At 39.5% G+C, this 19,324-nt stretch overlaps 2 long non-coding RNA genes across 4 annotated transcripts in view; both read right to left on the bottom strand.

Annotated features, from left to right (window-relative positions):
- Positions 1 to 19,324, bottom strand: part of LOC146545410 (uncharacterized) — a 155,006-nt gene that overhangs the window by 36,844 nt on the left and 98,838 nt on the right. For all 3 annotated transcript variants that reach the window (XR_014885921.1, XR_014885915.1, XR_014885922.1), the window contains one exon: positions 820 to 975. This is a non-coding gene — a long non-coding RNA (uncharacterized LOC146545410). The remainder of the gene's footprint in view (positions 1 to 819; positions 976 to 19,324) is intronic.
- Positions 14,334 to 18,696, bottom strand: LOC146545413 (uncharacterized). Its single transcript, XR_014885924.1, has 2 exons — positions 16,142 to 18,696; positions 14,334 to 15,417 (listed from the first exon to the last, which is right to left on the bottom strand). It is a non-coding gene; the product is annotated as an uncharacterized LOC146545413 (long non-coding RNA).

Raw genomic sequence — 19,324 nt, 5'->3', positions numbered from 1 at the left:
TTCTCTGTGTGGAAGAATTTGTACCCTCTGCCATCCATTGATGTGACTACAACAAGAGTCGGTCACCTCCACTAGTACAAGTTTTGACAAGAGCGGCATGCAGGCACTTGTTCATTGCTGATGAAAATGTATAGCTAATGGTGGTGACTATCTTGAAAAATTGTGCTTTATAGCTGAGAATTTGATCTATTAAATAGTGTTATTGTGCTCCTTGTATCAGTTGTAGCTTCCAAGGAAATAATTAGAATATTTAGCATTATTTTTTGAGTGACATATATGCAGCTCAAAATAGCCCAGGCAAGGCAAAGGGTTGGACACCTGTTTTTCAAACTGTAAGAGGAAGGAAGTTTTGGAAGAGCTTTCAAGAGGAGCAGCCTGAGAAAACTTTCTACTCAATTTGAAAAAGAAATCCATCAATGCATGAAAGGACTACACTATGTGCTTTCCTGCAGTGTCAGAAAATAGGACTCAGCATCTTCAAATGTCATTTCCAGAGTTATTTCCTATTTCCTATGTTTGTCCTTTCTCCCTGCCACCACAGGTATTTTCAAATTAAATAATGATTTTAAACCTTAGTCTTTAATATTAGAGCTGGCCACATGACAGATAAGAGTAGAAAAAATACTCCAAGCTTAAGTTTTCAGAAACTTTCTTCATTTACCCTTAAGAATGAACAAAAAACAACCCATAGCTCTCTTGATAGGTAGCACCTCACCCATCTTGCTGGCAGTCGTCAGGGCCCTACTTCACAGAAGCAAAATGAAACAGAGCAGTAACCATAGTTATTGCTTCTTAAACAAGTTTCAAGAATTTTCTTACCAGTATTGAAATGAAGCACACCACATTCTATAATGCTGGGTAGACTTATTTCAACAACTCATAGAGCTTCTCAGTAGGGCTGACAAATATGCTTTTAGAAAGCATATTTGGAGATTTTTTCTTGGGAGGTCTTCTGTTACCCACACATTTCATTTCCTGAAGCATCACACAAAGACAAGAAATTATTCATAAGGCATTTTATATTCCATCAATTTATTTAAAGCTCATTTATCAAGATAATTCCACCAGATTGTTACCAGACTCACCTAGCACATCACTATTATTTTCCAGTGGAAAAGTACATTTGGCAACACAATTAGTATTTAAGGCAGTATCACATCTGCCACTGCTGGTACCATCTGCTTATAAAGACTTATGTAGTCTCATGATGAAATTATGTTTGGATATTGTGTCCTCTCCTGATAAGGTGCTTGTGACTCAAGGCAAATATATTTTTATGCTACTCTTGACACTTCAGTGTCTTCTGCTGTCCCTCTAGTGCCTTTACCAGATTTTCTGTGATTCTTTCCTGCTTCCTTTCTCTAGAAAACTGATCTACAGAGAGGAATGGGAATAAGAAATGTTTGAGCTTGAGCACCAGTGTCACAGTGCTTCCAACTTAAAGTATTTGGTTGATTTTTCAAATGAACAAAAAAAAGTATTCTTGATTTTTCACTGAGTAATTTCATGGCAGGCAAGAAATGAAGTCTCAGAAAGTGCCATTTATTAACACCAGGTCTTGAAACATTTGGACTCGAGTTACCCCATGTGTTTGAAACAGTCTTCATTTTGTCTTCCACCACACCCACTTTCTGTATGATATGTTAATGCATATCTCTGACTTTTACAATCAGGATCACCTGAATTTCTGCTCTGTAGACTCCGTAGGTGGTCTTCATTTTTCAGGATATTCTTGAGTGACTCTCCCAGTGGTATGCTATTGCATGGAGCACTTATTTCTAATATTTCTTCCATTTTTGCTGGTTGCACTGAGTACGACACAATTTGTCTGGCACATCCAACCACAGTGCATAAATGGAAATGAATAGGCAATTTAAAAAAAAACACTTTATAAGGCAAAAAAATTCTGCAATGACTGGTTCAGTGTCTCAGCCCATTTCTTTCTGAGAGAAGTTCCATCTTTTTGTTCAAGTCGTTGACTGGAGTTTTTGTGCTCAGCAGCTCTCTACTAGAACAAGCAAGACTACTTGTAGCTTCTACATGGTACCTGATGAAGCTTGAAGTTAAAACTCTAATGGTGGTCTCTATCAGGGTACATTCTCTGCCCTTAAAACAAGTGTGGCACTCCCTGCATCCCACTCTCCTAATTGCATGTGAGACAACAATTTTAATATCCCTACAGAAGGCTGTAGGGCTGGTTGCTCTCAGCTTGAGTTAGCAGTGATCTACAAGATCACAGGTGAGAATGATCATGCAAAACAATCAGTTTTTCAGACCCAGGTTTGTGACAGCTGAACTTCCCTCACTAAGGTCTGGGCCAATTTCTACCCAAGAGCCTCTAACTTCACTGGCTGGCTCTAAGAGAGATTTCCCCACTTCATGAGGTGAGGCCTTGTCTGTGCGTATGTTTGGATAAGGAGGCAGGTGCCATGACCTGGCACTGTCTACTGCAGTCCACCTTTAGCTGCCAACTGTGTTTTGGGTGCCTGAGAGGATGGGAAACTGCTCTCTGTGTACAAGGTGTAACTGTTTGACAGCCTAGCCTGCTATGTTCTCGTTTCTCCATGTACTGCTATTGCTGTCCCAGTCTTTGATAAGGATAGGGTATCAGATAGCTGTACTGTACTTTTAAGTCAGCCTCCAAATAATCGGCTACCTTTCATCTGCTTTATTGCCAAGGACAGACAAGCCAGACCAGTGGCTAGCTAATAAGTAATAGAAAACTTTGCTGAGCCCCATCCTCAGCAGATGATATATTTTTAATACCTATACCTTTATATACCTAGATTTGTTATATCTGTAGCTCCTATAGCATGAGCTGGACTCATGGGCCAGCACATGGTGCATGTGTATGCCAGAGTTAATGCATGTCTGCCAAACTACTCTGCTGTAACTGAGTAACTTGACAAGTAGAACATCTCTTTTAGCTCTTTGCTCTTTCCAGTCCCCAAATAAGACAGCTTAATCATTTTCTAGACGAAAAATATCACCAAGATAAAGCAACGCTTATAAAGGTGGACTGGTCACATCACAGAAAAATCTCGTAATATATCAAAGTAAAGAAACTCAAAGTTCAGGAAACATTTGTTTTCCTCAGAGTCTTTCCCCTTTCCTCACTCTCAGCGCTCATAAGGCTGAAAATTCAGCCTGAATGTTCCTTAAACAAATATAGCTCTGTTCTTTACATCACCATATGATTTGCCATCGATGCCACATTTGGTAAACTGTGAAAGTGGAAACCCAGTTGCTCCGTTCCAGCTCTTCAGAGGTATATAGGCATTGAAATCTTACTGTAATAAACTGAATTGTGTGTTTTCTGTTATTGTTAGAATGGCTTAGAGATTAATATGGCTTATAGAATAGTCAGACTGATTCAAATTTAGGTGTGCTTTTCTCCTCACTGAAGTGAGAACATCTTAACATTGTAAGGGCTGAATTTCAGCTGGCAGGCAAAACACTGCTGTACCACGGAGGATGTGGCATTGCACTGGGCTTAGAAAGAGGGAGTCTCCAACGCACAGGTCTGCTTCCCAGAATTACACCATTACATCAAAAGTGTGAACAATCCCAGCTTTCTGAAGTGTAAATTTCAAGTTTTCTGTCTTTAGATGATATTTTGGCAAGGGGGACTGCAGTGAAAGTCAAGCTATTGCAAGTGGGCACTCACAATGAACTACATTTGTAGCATAGCTCTGAAGCAGTGCTATTTGAAGCCTCTATTTCCATAGATATCTGGCTCACACCCTTGCCGGCTCAGACAAAATGCTGATAGTTAGGTTGGCCAATGGAAACTTCATCTCTAACACTCCAGGTTAAGTCAGACTAACCTTGGAATCAGCCTAGCAGAGTGGACCACTTGATGACAAAGAAGTGAAAACTTCCCCCTTCAGAAAAGGGAAAAAATCTTAAATTGCAAAATTGAATTGTGAAGGCCCATAGTTTTTCACCAAAACTGTGCTTAAACTGGGTGGTGACGAACAGTCTGGAATACAGGAATATTGAGTACAACAAGAGACAACTCCAAGTACAGATTGCATAGTGAGTCTGCTCACGTGAAGTACTGAAAGGCAAATGAAGCACAGACAGTGCTTTGAAGCTTTCACCCTATCCTTTCTGGTGCTTTCACAGTGGAAAATGAGAAGCTAAGGAGCTAAAACCACTTAGCCTCTTCTGGTCCTTTTCCCATCTGTTCTGTGAAAGTCATACACACAAGTGAAAAGCAAGAAGAAAAAAATAAACAACAAAAAAAAGACCTTGTTTAAAATAGATCAATTCAGGACAATAAACATGTTGTCACCAGCATATATACATCCAGAAAGGCTGTCTCCTCCTTAAAAATCCTGGCTTGAATCTATGAAGATGGCTCTCCATTGAGTTTCTTATGAATGGAGTTTCAGCCATAAGCAAGACTTGGTCAGCCAGTCAGTGACTTTACCTCTTGATGCTTTCTTGATTTTCTGTAACTCACTGCTGATTATATTGTTTTGTTTTTAAATAACTGTATGTGTGGGTGTTTATTAGTTTTTGAAAAGCAATCTGCATACTTTAGCTGTACTCAGCCAAGGAGCAGCCATGGAACCCAACCCAATAAATCACAACAAGGGATAAGCAAAGGGGAGGGAACAAGGAGGTGCAGAGCTGGAGCAGCAGGGCATTTACCCTGCCTCCAGGATACCAGAAGTCATCTGTGCCTGGCTTTTGCTCCAGGAGATGTCATCCAACATTGATAACAGCCACAGCCTTGATAGAGTATGGCAGTCAGCTTCAGCCAGAAATAATGGGACATGAATGTTTCTATCAGCTTCTAAAAAATGATATTCTCTCCTTTAACGCTGCTCCCATTCTGCTCCAGTGTGGATTCTGTTATCTGGCCTGCTGTTATAAGTAGTTTCATCTAGACTCATACAAAAAATGACACATAGAAAGAATATGCTGTGTTGACAGAAGGACCAAGCTCTTTTCATAAGATAAGAAGAAAGAAATTACTTCCCCATTGAGCTCGGAAAAAAAAGGTGTGTTTTACAGAGGTCTAAATGCAGATTTACCTATCCTGTGAGTTTTGATGGGGCTCAAAGCCTTGAACTTCAGCTTCGATTTCAAAAGCATTCTAGTTTCTTGAGATGTTTCTCAGTGATGTAATAAATCCAGTTCTGGGGACCGTATCTATGGCTCAAAAACTTCAGAAGAAGTGAGGCACAAAGCTGTGATCTTACACAAAATTCACTGTGGCAAATCAAATTTAACAAGAAATCTAATAGTTAGCATTGCATGGATAGGCTTTGTGCAGTACTAAGGCCTGCAGGTCTGGGTGAAGGCTAGCATAACAGCAACATCATGTCATGTACTCTAGCTCCTTCAATAGAAAAAGCACTGGACATCCACAGCTAGTGAGAATCTTGCAAAGAAATAAATGAGCATATCCAATATTAACAGTAGTGGAAAATTTCATGGCATCTGCAGCATACCAGTAATTAGAGGAAGAGCTACAATTCTGCAGTCTGCTGTTGCATGAACACCTTCCCAGTTAAAAGAACCAATACAAGACAGTTTAGCTTTTCTTTGCCTGACCCAAGCAGCTCTTCCCATCCACAGTCATTACAACACCTCTGCCAGTACAGGCATTCACTATACACTGAAACAAGGTATGTGGAAACATATCTCTCTGAAAGAGAGTGGACAAGAAGCTGGACATGAGCCAGCAGTGTGCACCTGCAGCCCGGAAGGCCAACTGTGTTCTAGGCTGCATTAAAAAAGGGGTGGCCAGTAGAGAGAGGGAAGTGATTGTCCCCCCCTACTCAGCCCTTGTGAGGCCCCATCTGGAGTACTGTGTCCAGGCCTGGGGCTTCCAGTACAGGAAGGACATGGAGCTCTTGGAGCAGGTCCAAAGGAGGGCCACTAAGATGATCTGAGGATTGGAGCACCTCTCCTACGAGGAAAGGTTGAGGGAACTGGGCTTGTTTAGCTTGGAGAAGAGAAGGCTCCAGGGAGACCTCATTGTGGCCTTCCAGTACTTGAAGGGTGTGTATAAACAGGAGGGAGAATGACTGTTTACAAGGGTGGATAGTGATAGGACAAAGGGGGGGGGATGGTCTTAAACTGAAACAGGGGAGCTTTAGGTTAGATATTAGGAGGAAGTTTTTCACACAGAGGGTGGTGACACAGTGGAACAGGTTGCCCAAGGAGGTTGTGGATGCCCCATCCCTGGAGGCATTCAAGGCCATGTTGGATGTGGCTCTGAGCAGCCTGGTCTACTGCTTGGTGACCCTGCACGTAGCAGGGAGGTTGAAAGTTGATGATCATTGTAGTCCTTTCCAGCCCAGGCCATTCTATGATTCTATGAAAGAACTATTTACTTACTCATCACAGAATTGTAGGGGTTGGAAGGAACTAAATACACAACTAAATAATTACACAACAAAAAATGCTTAGTTTAAAAATATATATGAAAAGATTTCATAAAATCATAGAATCTTTAGAGTTAGAGGGAACCTTTGAAGGTAATCTATTTCAGCTCCTCTGCAATGAACAGGGACGTGCACAGCTAAATCAGGTTGCTCAGGGTTTGATCCATCTTCACACTGAAAGTCTTTAGAGATGGGGCATCAGCCACATCTCTGTTCCAGTGCCTCACCACCCTCACCGTAAAAGACTTTCCTTATATCCAATCTAAATCTACTTTCTTTAAGCTTGAAACAATTTCTTGTTCTATCACCACAGACCCTGCTACAGAGCCTGTCCTCTTCTTTCCTGTAGCTCCCCTTTAGATATTTAAAGATCTGCTCTCAGATCACTTCAGAACATTGTCCACACTGAAGAACTCCAACTCTCTCTGCCCCTTGCACTTGGCTTGTTGAATCCCACGAGGTTCTCCTGGGCCCACTGCTCAAGCTTGTGTAGGTCTCTCTGGATGGCTTCCCATCCCTCAAGTGTGTCAGCTACACCCCACAGCTCGGTGTCATTCACAAACTTGTTTAGGGTGCATTTGATCCCACTGCCAATGTCATTGATTAAGATGTTAAAGAGCACTGGTCCTAGCACCAACCCTTGAGGGACACAACTTGTCACTGATCTCCATTCAGACTTTGATTCATTGACCATCACTCTCTGGGTACAATCTTACAACCATTTCCTCTTCCACTGAACAGCCCACGTATCAAATCGATATCTTTCCAATTTGGAGAGAAGGATATTGTGGGATGTCATGTCAAAGACCTTACTGAATTCCAGATAGATGACATCAGTGGCTCTTCACTTGTCCATTGATAACATCATAAAAGGCTACAAGTTTGGTCAGAGTATTTGCCCTTGGTGAAGCCATGCTGGTTCTCCTGTATCACTCCCTATCCTTCATATACCTTAGCATAGCTTACAGGAAGATCTGTTCCATGATCTTTCCTGACACAGAGGTGAGACTGATAGGATGGTAATTCCTGGGATCATCTTTTTTGCCCTTCTTAAAAATGGGCGTGACGTTACCTTTTTTCCAGTCACCAGAGACTTCAACTGATGGTTGCAACTTTTCAAATACCATTGGGAGTGGCTTGGTGACTACATCAGCTAATTCCCTTAGGACTTCGGGGGCATCTAATTGGGATCCATAAGCTTGTAAATGTTCAGGTCCCTCAGGTGGTCACAAACATGATTTTCACTTAGAGTAGGAGGGACATTGTTTCACCAATCCCCTCCTATCAAGCCAAACATCTGGGAACTGTGTTTTATTAGAAGTATCTATAAAGTAGAATAAGCCCAAACTCAAACAGCTCTCTCCAGAGTCAGAAGCCTCAACTATGCTCAGCTCATACTGAAAACCCTCAGGATTTATCCTGTTTTCTGTAAGTGTCATACATTTGTCAATATGAAATTCTGCTGGATACTGAAAACAGAGGATGTGGAAATGCTATGAAACTGAATATAGTTTAAAATAAATAATGCAAGGGCTACCACCAAATATTCTCTTTGCTCTTGTCACATAACTAAGTGAATCCCACTGGCATTTTTGTGTTTAGATGAAGCTTCTGCCCCCAGTGCCTTAAGTTTTAGCAATGTGAGATGGGAATTTATCTACATCTTGCCATAGCTGATGTGATCTTACTGAAATGCAAAATTCAGTCACAGAAGTGGACAACATAAGAACAGAAAATATCAAATAAATTAAGACCAAATAGTCTTTAAGAGCAACCAAAGCTGAGAAAATGGTAAATGAGGAACAGGTAACCAATGAATAAGATGTTCTTCTGAAAGTCTGAGAAATTTAAAACAAGTGTCTCTTTCAGGACTATTAGAAACAAGGTTTAAGCAAACTGGAAAGAAAAAGTGACATTGTTCTCCCTGCTTTATTTCCAGTGACTAGAAAGTAAACAAAAAGCACAGAGGGAGAATGCCAAGGTTAGCTTTAGCATTTAGCTTTAAGTTACTAGTAACACATCTGCCAGAAGCTTTACCGCTACATATGTTTCTCTGATAAAGAGAAGCTTATTTTCATCAGTTTTTTTTGCATGCCTCAAAATTCTGGAACTGTTTGCATCATTGCCTTGTAGGTTAGTCTGACACTTTGCACATCCTTGCCTTTATCACAAGCCAGGACATCCAGAGTAATGTATCCTGCATTAGCATTGAAAGAAAAAAAAAAAAAAAAAAGGAAAATCACTCCAAAAATACACAGCAGACATGAATAAGCAAGCATTCATCTACAATACAATCAGCTATTCCATAGGAGCTATTTATTTTAGAAGGGTGTGTAGCTTCCACTGGGCTTTTGCTCCAGCACTAAAACCTGGTACTCAAAGCTTTTATGTTCAGACGATTTTCCTTCTCCTTTGAGCCACAGAAGTGACTTTTGCTGTGTGCTTTACCTGCTTCAGCAAACAGCAAATGCTGTTTAGTATATTTCAGCAACTGAGCAGGAAATTCTTCAGATCACACAGTGACAACACAAAGCATTCACCTCTCCTGCACGTTAGCAACATGGATAAATAGAGGAGCAGATTGGCTGGGTCACAGGTAGGCAACCTCATCTCCTCCAATAAAATCTGCCTTCCTAGGCTTGGTCTCTGGAATCCTAACACTGCTGTTAGACCAAGAACAGAGATCCTCATGCCTGTGGTATTTGCTCAGAGGGCATGACCACTTTGGGCAAGTCTTTCACGTGAGTCAGCTTTAGTTGATCCATGGGAAAATTCCTTTGTGTTGTCAGGCAGGGTTGCTCACAGTTTCAAAGGATAAGCTGACTGAAAGGAAAATGCATCTAAATTTTAGCATATTTGAGTCAGCTCTTCTATTAAACCTGATGCAAAGGAAAAGATGCTCAGTTTTCTTCGCTAGCCAATTTGCGTAAGAGAACACTCAATAAGAAACCTGTGCTTTCTGGAATATGCCACTTTCTCACTGGATTCCACATCATCTCTGACTACATGAAGCATCACATGCAGATATACAATCAATATAAAGAAGAAAAGTGTAAGTTAAGGCCGTGGCACTGGAGAAAGGAAATTAAAGAGCTGATTTGCAAACAATTATTTGTCTACCCTGTGTACCATCAGGTTCTCTAGACACTAAAGAAGATGCGGGACAGTGTAGTATCATCCTGCTCCCCTTCCACTTTCCTGCATGAGTAGTATCCAGAAGCCTCCTCATCTTCCATCACTGTATAAGGCCTGTTCATTCAGGACAGAGGCGCTGGCAGCCTCTGTGTCCTTTTATTACCTAGTCAATGGCTCAACAGTCTGGTCTCCATCAGTTGAATTTCCTGTTAGTACACACGAGGACTAGTAATATGTACAGCATGAGTAAGAATGGTAGAATGCAGGTTTATCTTCTTACACAGCTGGCAGCATCTTACCCATCCTTGTAGTCCCAGGCCCTGCTGCTATACAGATAAATGAGTGTTAATGTACTACAGCAAATACCTATTGGGTGTTCTGAGCCACTCTGCACTGTACCTGCAGCCAGACTGAGTTCTCTTCTAGTATAGTTACTGGATCCCTAAGAAAGCCCTGTTGTTTTCCCATTATGTCTCACCTAAAAATCGGGAAAGGAAAATACAATGTATTATAGTCACTCAGCCATCTGTCATGTCAAGAAATAAGTTGCTGATGAAGATATTTATGAAGATAACTTTAAAAAAATGCCTTCAGACTCCCTACTGCTGAAAGTTTGTCCAGATGACTTTTCTTATAGAAATGAAATTAGTTGCAGCTCCTCTTATCCTTTCTCATAGCAGGCTCTGTGTCTTCAGAATGTCAAAAGACAAAAGATTCACATTCTGAATTACAACTAAGTTTCCTAAACCTCACAAAGCGAAGGTGGTTCAGAAATCTGGATTCTGAGATGAAGATACGTAGTTCTGTTGTAAGCCTCAGCTATAGCAGTGGTTTCAGGCTGACATGTGGAAGAAGTTGCATGGTGCAGCAAGTTCCTGGACTACACTTAGCACTAAGCAAAAGTGTGCTCTTCTAAACTTTCTCCACAGCAACTGCAACATTTCACCTCATGTTTAAAGGGAGTTCTTAAGAGTTATGATAACTCAGCCTGATGTGATAAGTCAAATGTAAACCAAACCCTTTGGGAAGATTTCCAATGGCTTGCAAATGCAGAGAGTGTGAAAAACCCACTAGATGTCCCTCTGCCCCTTCATGCACTCTTAGCATGACTTGTTGCAGCTCTATTCAGGTACTGGACCTGTAAAATGGGATCAGTAGCTATTTCCTTGTTATAGTTATCTTATAGAAGGAACAAAATGCAAATGTCTGGGAGATGATCAATTACTGCAGTAGCGGAAATTCACAAGCTGCCTGATATCCAATGACATTTTGCAAATATGTACAGTTTAATGTACAGATTCTGCCACGCTTGTTTCTAAGAAGAGTCCTACTGCAGTTTCTCATCTGATACCTGTTTTCAAAGGAAGAGTTCCTTCAAAGGAAGTTTCTGCTCTTAAGTGTTGAACAGGATGTCTTGATGAACACTAAAATCCATTCTTATGCTGAAATATATTATTTGGTAGCTAAACCTTTTGGAGATACATTCTATCTTATAAGGACTTCAGTGTTGAATGAGGTTTTCATTGCTTAACAAAGGTTTTAGGAAAATCCATTTTAAATTCTAGGCTGTTAATGAAAAAGTTTGTTCTGGCTACAGTTTTCATACTTCGTGTTACCACAAGCGTTAGTAAAGACTGTGTGCATATAAATATTGCTTGCAATAACATGAAATATCTGTCCCAGAACATCTAAATCCCAACAAAATCACAGACAATTAGATTCCTAGCCGTAACTACCAGATCAGTATTTTGGATAATCAGATGAAAGAGGGCACAACATTCACCTTTAGAGACATTAATAATAATGACAAAACAGCTGACTTTGATATTATCCCAGAGTCAGGATCAAAGTAATGTTAGCTACAGTCACAAATTAATTTTCAAAGGAGCAGGGACCACAAAGAAAAAAAAATACACAAATCCACATTTGCTGAACCAGATATAGCTACGTGAGATAGGGTTTCTTGGAAGAAAAAAAAAAGTCACCTGCCTTCCAGCACTCAAACTCTTTTTAAAACATTTTCACTACAGCTCTGTCTAAAGGCCCTGCTGAAAGCAAGTTCTAAGCCTCCCAAACCTCTCAGAAAAACAGAAGAGACAGAATGAATGGGATTAGGAGTTCCCATTGCAGAGTTTCCCTGCTGAAGAATTGTAGCCAAAGAACTGAGGTTTGCTTAGTTCTTAGCATAGCATTCTCATCCTTAGAATTCCACTAAAGCAGCTACATCAAGATATTTTCATTGCAGAATGCTTACAGATCACTGAGCCTCTGCAAGATACCCAACTTCACAAATACACATTTTGGAATAGTTGAAAGCAGTGGCCAGTTCACCTGAGTATAAGCATACATAGCAGAAGAATCCAGCCCAACAAGCTTCTAACACTATAAAAGAGCTTTCCAAAAGCGTAAAGAATTTTTCTTTTCCCCTTCCTTTTCACTTAGATCACATCTTGGACTTGTCTAGTGATGACTATGAGTCAAATTCCCTAAAACTGCTAGGAAGGCAGCTCATGCTATTTACAGGAAAACCAGAAGTCAGAATTAGCAAATATCTCAAGAATAAGCTCATTCTCAAGATTGTTCTGGCCCAGCTTTGTACACTGGAGGCAACAGAAGTGTTATGGCAGGACACTATCATGTTAATAAGCTCCATACAAATATTACATGTCCAGACTAATGTACTGCTTTAAACTGAAATATTTTAATAAAATTTGTGCTATAATTAAGAAATAGAAATAAGGGAGCTCCCTATCGAAGTTATCTCATGTTCTGAGAGAGTCCTTCAAAGTTGTTTGCCTATGGATCACATACATATGTGGGCAGAAAACAAGATGCTTACTTAGGTTGTGTTTAGGGGGTCATTTACTGGAACGTGAGACAGAAGGACTTATTTCCTCTCCTTTTCTCTTCCCCAAATAGGCCTTCTACTTTCTCTAGATGAATATATAATTACTGGGCTATCAGAAACAAAGATGACACATTCCAGAAAGTTCAGTCCATTGGGCTTCTGCTGCATTCCAACTCTTCTGAGAATCCCTTCCTGTCTGGGCTCAGAACTTAGGCAAGTGGGGCTGAAAAGCCCATCCTACAAAGAAAAACAATCATATTGATGACTTGAGGACATCGGATTCTGCTGCCAGCCACCTCAGGAAAAAAGTCAGTGCCAAGGGGAATAGAAATAGATACTAGACAATGTACCTGCAAAGCTAAGGTGTAGTTCAAATGAGTACTTCATTGTCTGGGGCACACAGCACTGGACTCGAGGACCAAGCAAACACATTTTATGATTTCTTACCAGTGCCACTATCTCCCTTTACTCATAAGGCCCCATCTGGAGTAACGCATCCAGGTCTGGGGCCCCTCAGCAAAAGCAAGGCATGAAGCTATTGGAGCAGGACAAAAAGGGGGTCATGAAGATGATCAGAGGCATGGGGCATCTCTTCCATGAAGTCAGACTGATGAAGCTTGGCTTGTTCAGTTTGCAGAAGAAATGGTTCCAGGGAGATGCCATTGATGCCTTCCAGTACTTAACAGAAGATTATAAACAGGACACATAATGACATTTTATACAATCTGATATTGATAGGACAAGCAGGAATGACTTCAAACTAATAGAAGGTAGATTTAAATGAGATATTAGGAAGCAATTAACATCAGAACATGTTGCCCAGAAAAGTTCTAGATGCTCCATCCCTGAAGGAGCTCAAGACCAGTTTGGATGGAACTTTGGACTACCTAACCTAGTGGTTGGCAGCTTTGCCCACAGCAGGGGGTTTGGAACTCTTAAGGTATCTTTCAACCTACGCCATTCTATGATTCTATTATTCTATGATTTTCTTTTTTCAGTGTTTGGATTTGCAAGTGTCTGTCGCTTGTCCCAATTTACTTTCAGCTGCAAGAGTGAATACCACAATTTTTTTTTTGTAAATTCTAAACAAAAATAATTACTTTATTTAATCTGAAAATAAAAGAGAAACTTAAATTCACAAGAACTTTTTGATAAGTAGATATTTGGTGATTCATCAACACTTAAGGTTCTAATATCAAAGTTAAACCAATTGGAAATGATGAGTTATGAACTAAAATAGTATGGAAAACTTAAGAGACACAGAACTTAATGAGACTTCCTCAAAAGCAGCAACAGGATTTCCATTTATTTTGGTGTGTTTAGTGCTAATTTTCCCAATTATGTTCAATGAAGAGATTTTTTACTACCTTTTGAGTTAAGAATGACCATCTGTTCTTATATTTACTAGAGACAATAGAAAAATTATATTTATAATTTTAGTGCATGCTTAAGAGCAGAGACAAATATCTATTTATATATTAAGTTTCATCATTCCAGCTGGGAAGATGCTGTCAGACCAAGTTTGTTACGTAGAGCACATTTTATTCTTAGAACATGGAGCTAACAGTAAGTTGAAAGATTTATTCCCTAACAGAAAAGATATAGCAAATATTTTTTAGAGACGCCTGGAATTAGATCAAGTTTCAAACTGGAGATAAAATAAAATGCTCATATCATTAAAAAAGGAGAGAAAAAAAATCAGATAGACTAGTAGTAACAGCATTTATTGTCTCTGTTTGTTATTGACCCATGGAACAACCAGTATTCATGAAACAGGACTGATTTACAATGACTTGAGATACAGACTGACCTCTGTGTTTTCAGGAAAAATGTGGCAGTTTTCTAGCAGTACCTTATTCCCCTTTTCCAGGGCATCAGTTTGAATACTGCATTTCCCTCATGTTTGGTCTTCACAGTGATCAATACAGTGAATATTTCATGAAGAAAAAAAAAAAAAAAAAAAAAAAAAACCATTTCTACTGCAGGGTGAATTCTAAGCAAATACTGCAGAGTAGTTCCATGAACCAGCTGCAATGCACATTTGTTATTTGTGTTAGAAACCTAAGTATGGAATTTACATTCCTCAGGCAATGGGAACAGTAGCTCTGACGTCATTTTTCCTGTAAAACAGCTTGAAGTCCAAGCATTTGCAGCAAAACTTCTCTATTGACCATTAGGCATGTGTATGGATCACTACACTCAGAAATAAACTTTAGATGAATCAGTGAGAATTTCCAGAGCTAGTTAGAACACAAGAAATCCATTCCACAGCAATTTCTGGAATTTTGAAAACCACTTTAAAGAAGATGGAAAATTGAAAACTTTGTATGTTCTATGAAGAAGACTTAAAACACTTAGAACTACTACTGAAGCTTTGATATTGTTTCCACACATTTTAAATATACACATTTTAAGTCTTGCATATAATGTTTCCTGTAAAAGTCCAGTTGAATATTTTCTGATGTGCTCAGAGATGTGCCTTTCCTCTTGAAAGATAAGGTATGATAGAGGAAAGTACACAGCTACATTAGATTTTTCTCAGTGCTGACACAGAATGCTATTTTTGTTGACTTCTAATACAAAGTTAATACTATCAAGAAGAACTACTGTAAACATCAGTGAAATTGCATTTTCCAACCAAATCTGAAAATCAGAAAAAAGTGTATGAGCACCATTTTCAGGTGCATCCATTAAATATTTGTTTTACCTCAGTTACTCTTATATTACTGCACATAAAAAACAATGTTCTCTGAAACACAATCTTGAATGCATTTTCTTAATCTGCAATAATGGTCTCAAAGTTCACTAGAGTTCAGAACACAAGAAAGTGAACAGCTAAAGAAAGTGTTTTTACATTATGACACTTCAGAAAAAAAGGAGTTATTTAACTTCCTACTTTGTGTTAATGAAAAGGAAAAAAACTGCTTAATGCAACTTGAACTGGAAACTCCATAAAACTTTTGTCCTCCAAGGTCAATGCAGCATCAAAAGGAATAGGGCAGTAATGGCATCACATACTGTCGGGGGTACCTGGTGTATGAGAAAGTACACAAAAGGAGGGACACACAAAGTTTGTGTTATCATCTACCAATCCATGTAAATTCATGCATCTAGCTAGTATTTAATTAGACTTCATACACCGGACCACCATATAAAGAGCTTGATGTAATAAAATTCTGAAGAACTCCTATTCTAGAAGTTAGATAATATTAAGACTAGCGAAACTTGACAAAAATAGGAATAACTTCATTTTCCTTGATCAAAGAAGTGAAAACTTTCAAGCAGAGAAGATACAACAAAATTCAAAACCAACACATTTTCAAGAAATAAATACAATTCTGAAGAAATATTTTTGGACATGCAAGTGTGTGTAAGTTACATTTTAACTTGTAACTCACAGCCCACCTTCAGAATTACATTGGTTTGAAAGCAAAACCCACCCTCACACATGAGGCCTGTCTGCATGTCCTTACAGCAGACAAGACAGTATTACTCCACTTCCAGAATTTCAAAATATTATTTAAGAAAGTACACTCAAGAAAATATTTATCATAACAAATTAAAAATTATGGACTACTTTTAATTACTTCCAAATTAAAATCAAGTCATCCTTTCTTCTTAATGTAAAAAGTCTTAAAAAAAAAAAACTAAAGAAAACAGCATGTTTAACTTGTGTCACAGTCAGAAAACGCAGAGGAAGGGTGATACAGGAATGCAGTAGCAAAGTAACTGATGCAAATAGAAAGATACTCACCTGTTTCTAAAGATCTAGGCTCATAGGGAAAACTCCACAAGGGAGGGATCTCCAACCAGAGATCCTTCCCCAGTGGCAGTCAGCCCTTAAATGAGGTCTAAGAGAGGTGGAGCCAGGTTCCACTCCTTCCAGTTGCACAGGTGAATAGCATTCACCTGTGCTCCCATGGCTGACTGGGTCCTTTCCCCAGGTGCTCAATCAATGATTTAGATCATGACTCAACAGTTACCATACAGCTTGCTAAACTTCAATAAAATTTCCTGTTTCCATCCTAGGATAGGAAAATATCCTTCCTCATAAAAGAAAATTTTGCAAATACATGTCTGAAATCAACATGTTTTGAGATCACTGCACTTAATGCCAACTAGTCCAAAAGATTCTTTCTACAGTCAGGACAAACAAGCCATTTTGGTATTCTATACTAGATTTTGCTGTTTTTTTAAATCTTTGCCAGTTAGTTTCTTTGGCAAATTGAGAAAGCCTTTATAGCATACATATCCTAGTCCCTGCTTTTCTTTTCCAAAATCTTACTTTTGGTTTTTTTCTAGGAGGCATGAACTGCTGGTGAGAGGAGGAGGATAGGGAGTAGGGCTGCTTGGATTCTGTCCATACTGCTTTGTTGTGAAGTTCTGATCAGTTTTGATTTTCTCTTGTTTTGTCAGTGTTGGGCACCTTAGTTTGATTTTTATTAGATTAAAGCTAATCTAACTGTGTTTGATCCCTGAGACTGTACTAGAAAACGTGCGTGAGAACATGCTTTCTTTCAGAATCTGTGTTTTGTCTGAGCAAGGTCTTGACACAGTTGGTTTGCAATAAGAGAGAAGAAATTGTCATCTGCAATCTGGTATTTTGTAAGTACTTCTAAGGAGGTGGTGGAGAAGTTTCTTAAATATCCTGATGTGCTCTTGTATTGATCCTGTACTGCATTGCGGTCACCCATTGCCATCTGTTTGGTTAGGAGTCAGAGCACTGTAAAAGTTCTTCCTTTCAGCCTGACGGATTGAAAAACACTTTTCTCTGTAAGAAATGTGTCCTTGTGGGAAATACTGAGAGGTAAGCTTTCTGCTAAGGCTGTACTTGCTCACAGGCTGGCACTGCAAACAATATTCAGGAGAGCTGAAGAAAAGTGGGATTAGGGCATAACTGCTGACATATTTTTGAAATAGGTGTATGCAAGACCATTGGTCAAATAGCACACTGCCTAAATTTGATCTATTCCAGGTGCATGTCATGATCACTGTACACAGGGATAAGGGTAAGTACAGATCACAAAGTTCTCTCAGTATCCAGCAATTCCCCTGTAAAGTCACATGCAAACATAACCTTAGGATACTATATATATGGGGAATCTCTGTGAGGGGTACTCATTTTAATAGCCCTGGTTAAAAAAATGGAGCATCGGGAAAGGATGCCAGTGCAGGAAGCCAAAGGCTTGCTCAACTAAAAATGCCTACAGGAGTGACCACTTCTGCTGTACAGCCTCAGCCTGTTAAGATGCTCTTTGGACAAGCATGCCTGTTGCAGGAGTTGTAGCAAAGCTAGCTGAGATCCAGAGTGGATTCCTTGTGTGTTCCACTATTCCCAGTACAGATTAGTGGAAGCAGTAATAAGGTTGTTTCTTTTGCACCCATTCAGATCCTTTCTAGTGCCCAGTGCACATCCCAGGAATTTGCTGCCCATGTCCAAGGCCAGTTCTGCTGCTGTGCAGCTGTATGACCTTGAATCCTTCTGGGAAAGTGTTGTGTGGGACAGAAAACGGAGAACCCTCACTAGGAACCTTTCTTTCTTCCTCAGAAGCTGTATTTAAGCTTAGGTCCTCAGTCTTGGTTCCTGTCTATGCTATATTGCTGGTGTGCCTATTTTGGCCTTCATTACCTGGACCTTGACTTCACCAAAGCCATTGGATTGAGGGACCTATTTCTGATCCATAGCAGCTAGGAAAAAAAAAACCTGCATGTACATTAAGGCTGGGGAAGACCTGCCCATTTGTTTTCACTGCTGGTAAAGTATTGTTCCCTTCAGTGTATTCTCCAAAGACACGCCCTGCTCAAGTTTATATGACTGAGAGACTGCAATTTCCAGCATTTCCTAGGAGGATCATAATAAAGCCTAAAAAAGCCTTAACATTAGGAAATCTTAAGAAAGAAAGTCTATTCTGGAAAGGGAAGGGAAGGGAAAGAGGAAGGGAAAGGGAAAAGGAAAGGAGAAAGGAAAGGAAAGACGCCTATGAATCATAGAATCATAGAATATCCTAATATGGATTGGATACACAGGGATCATCAAGTGGCTCCACACAGGATCACCTAAAAATGCAAGCCCTATGTCTGAGAGCATTGGCCAAACTCCCTGAATTCCAGAATTGTTTGTGCCCTGATCACTACCCTAGAGAGCCTGTTCTAGAGACTTTTGTTTTATTGCTGTTGTAGTGAAGATATATTTCAAGCAAGATTTCATGGATATTCAGAAAGTCGATTTATTAGTACTTAGAGAAAACTCTCTTTATGAATTTTATGGAGAGCTGCTCCTCTGCACATTTTTCTATAGTTTGATATAAGATAGCTATAACAGAACCAAACCAAATCAAACCAAACAAAAACAACATCAAAGTGCTATACAAGCACTTGTTTTCCTGTCTTATTGGCCACTTACTGACAACTTGAGCGCTTTTCCTCTCTAACATCCATCTCCTATTTAAGTTTTTCATCTTTATCATTATTATCTAATATTAGCATGTATTTTTAAACATTAAAAGAATGAAAGAGAAAAATAATTTTTATAGACAATGGAGTGTCTGAATGAAAGCCGCTCACCCAGCCCAATCTGACTACGAGAGAGTATGTTTCTTTAAGACTGGTTATGTGTTCATGTAACAGGGCAAGCGCATACATGAAACAAGTTTTTCCAAAAGCTTTAAGTCTGCAGGGGAATTTTCTAATGATCATTTTTAGTTAATAGGCACAAGTTGTTAGCCTGAGCTGGGAAAGCCTTTTTGTGTGTGTGCCAATTTTACCTCTTCTTTTTTTTTCTTTTTTGTCATGGATTTGGTTCCCACAGCTAATGCTCCTAATTATAAGACTGGGCAAGCAATTGCCAGCGTAATGATATGGAGTGTGTTGGCCCTGACAATGAACACAGGGAGCGGCTGGATGGCCTGAACAACAAGTCAAGGGCTGTATTCATCCC

This window comes from Meleagris gallopavo, chromosome 1 (assembly GCF_905368555.1).
Source record: "Meleagris gallopavo chromosome 1, MGAL_WU_HG_1.1, whole genome shotgun sequence".
Classification (NCBI taxonomy): Eukaryota; Metazoa; Chordata; class Aves; order Galliformes; family Phasianidae; genus Meleagris; species Meleagris gallopavo.
Note: the sequence above shows the minus strand (reverse complement) of the source record. Positions and strands in the feature narration are given on the sequence as shown.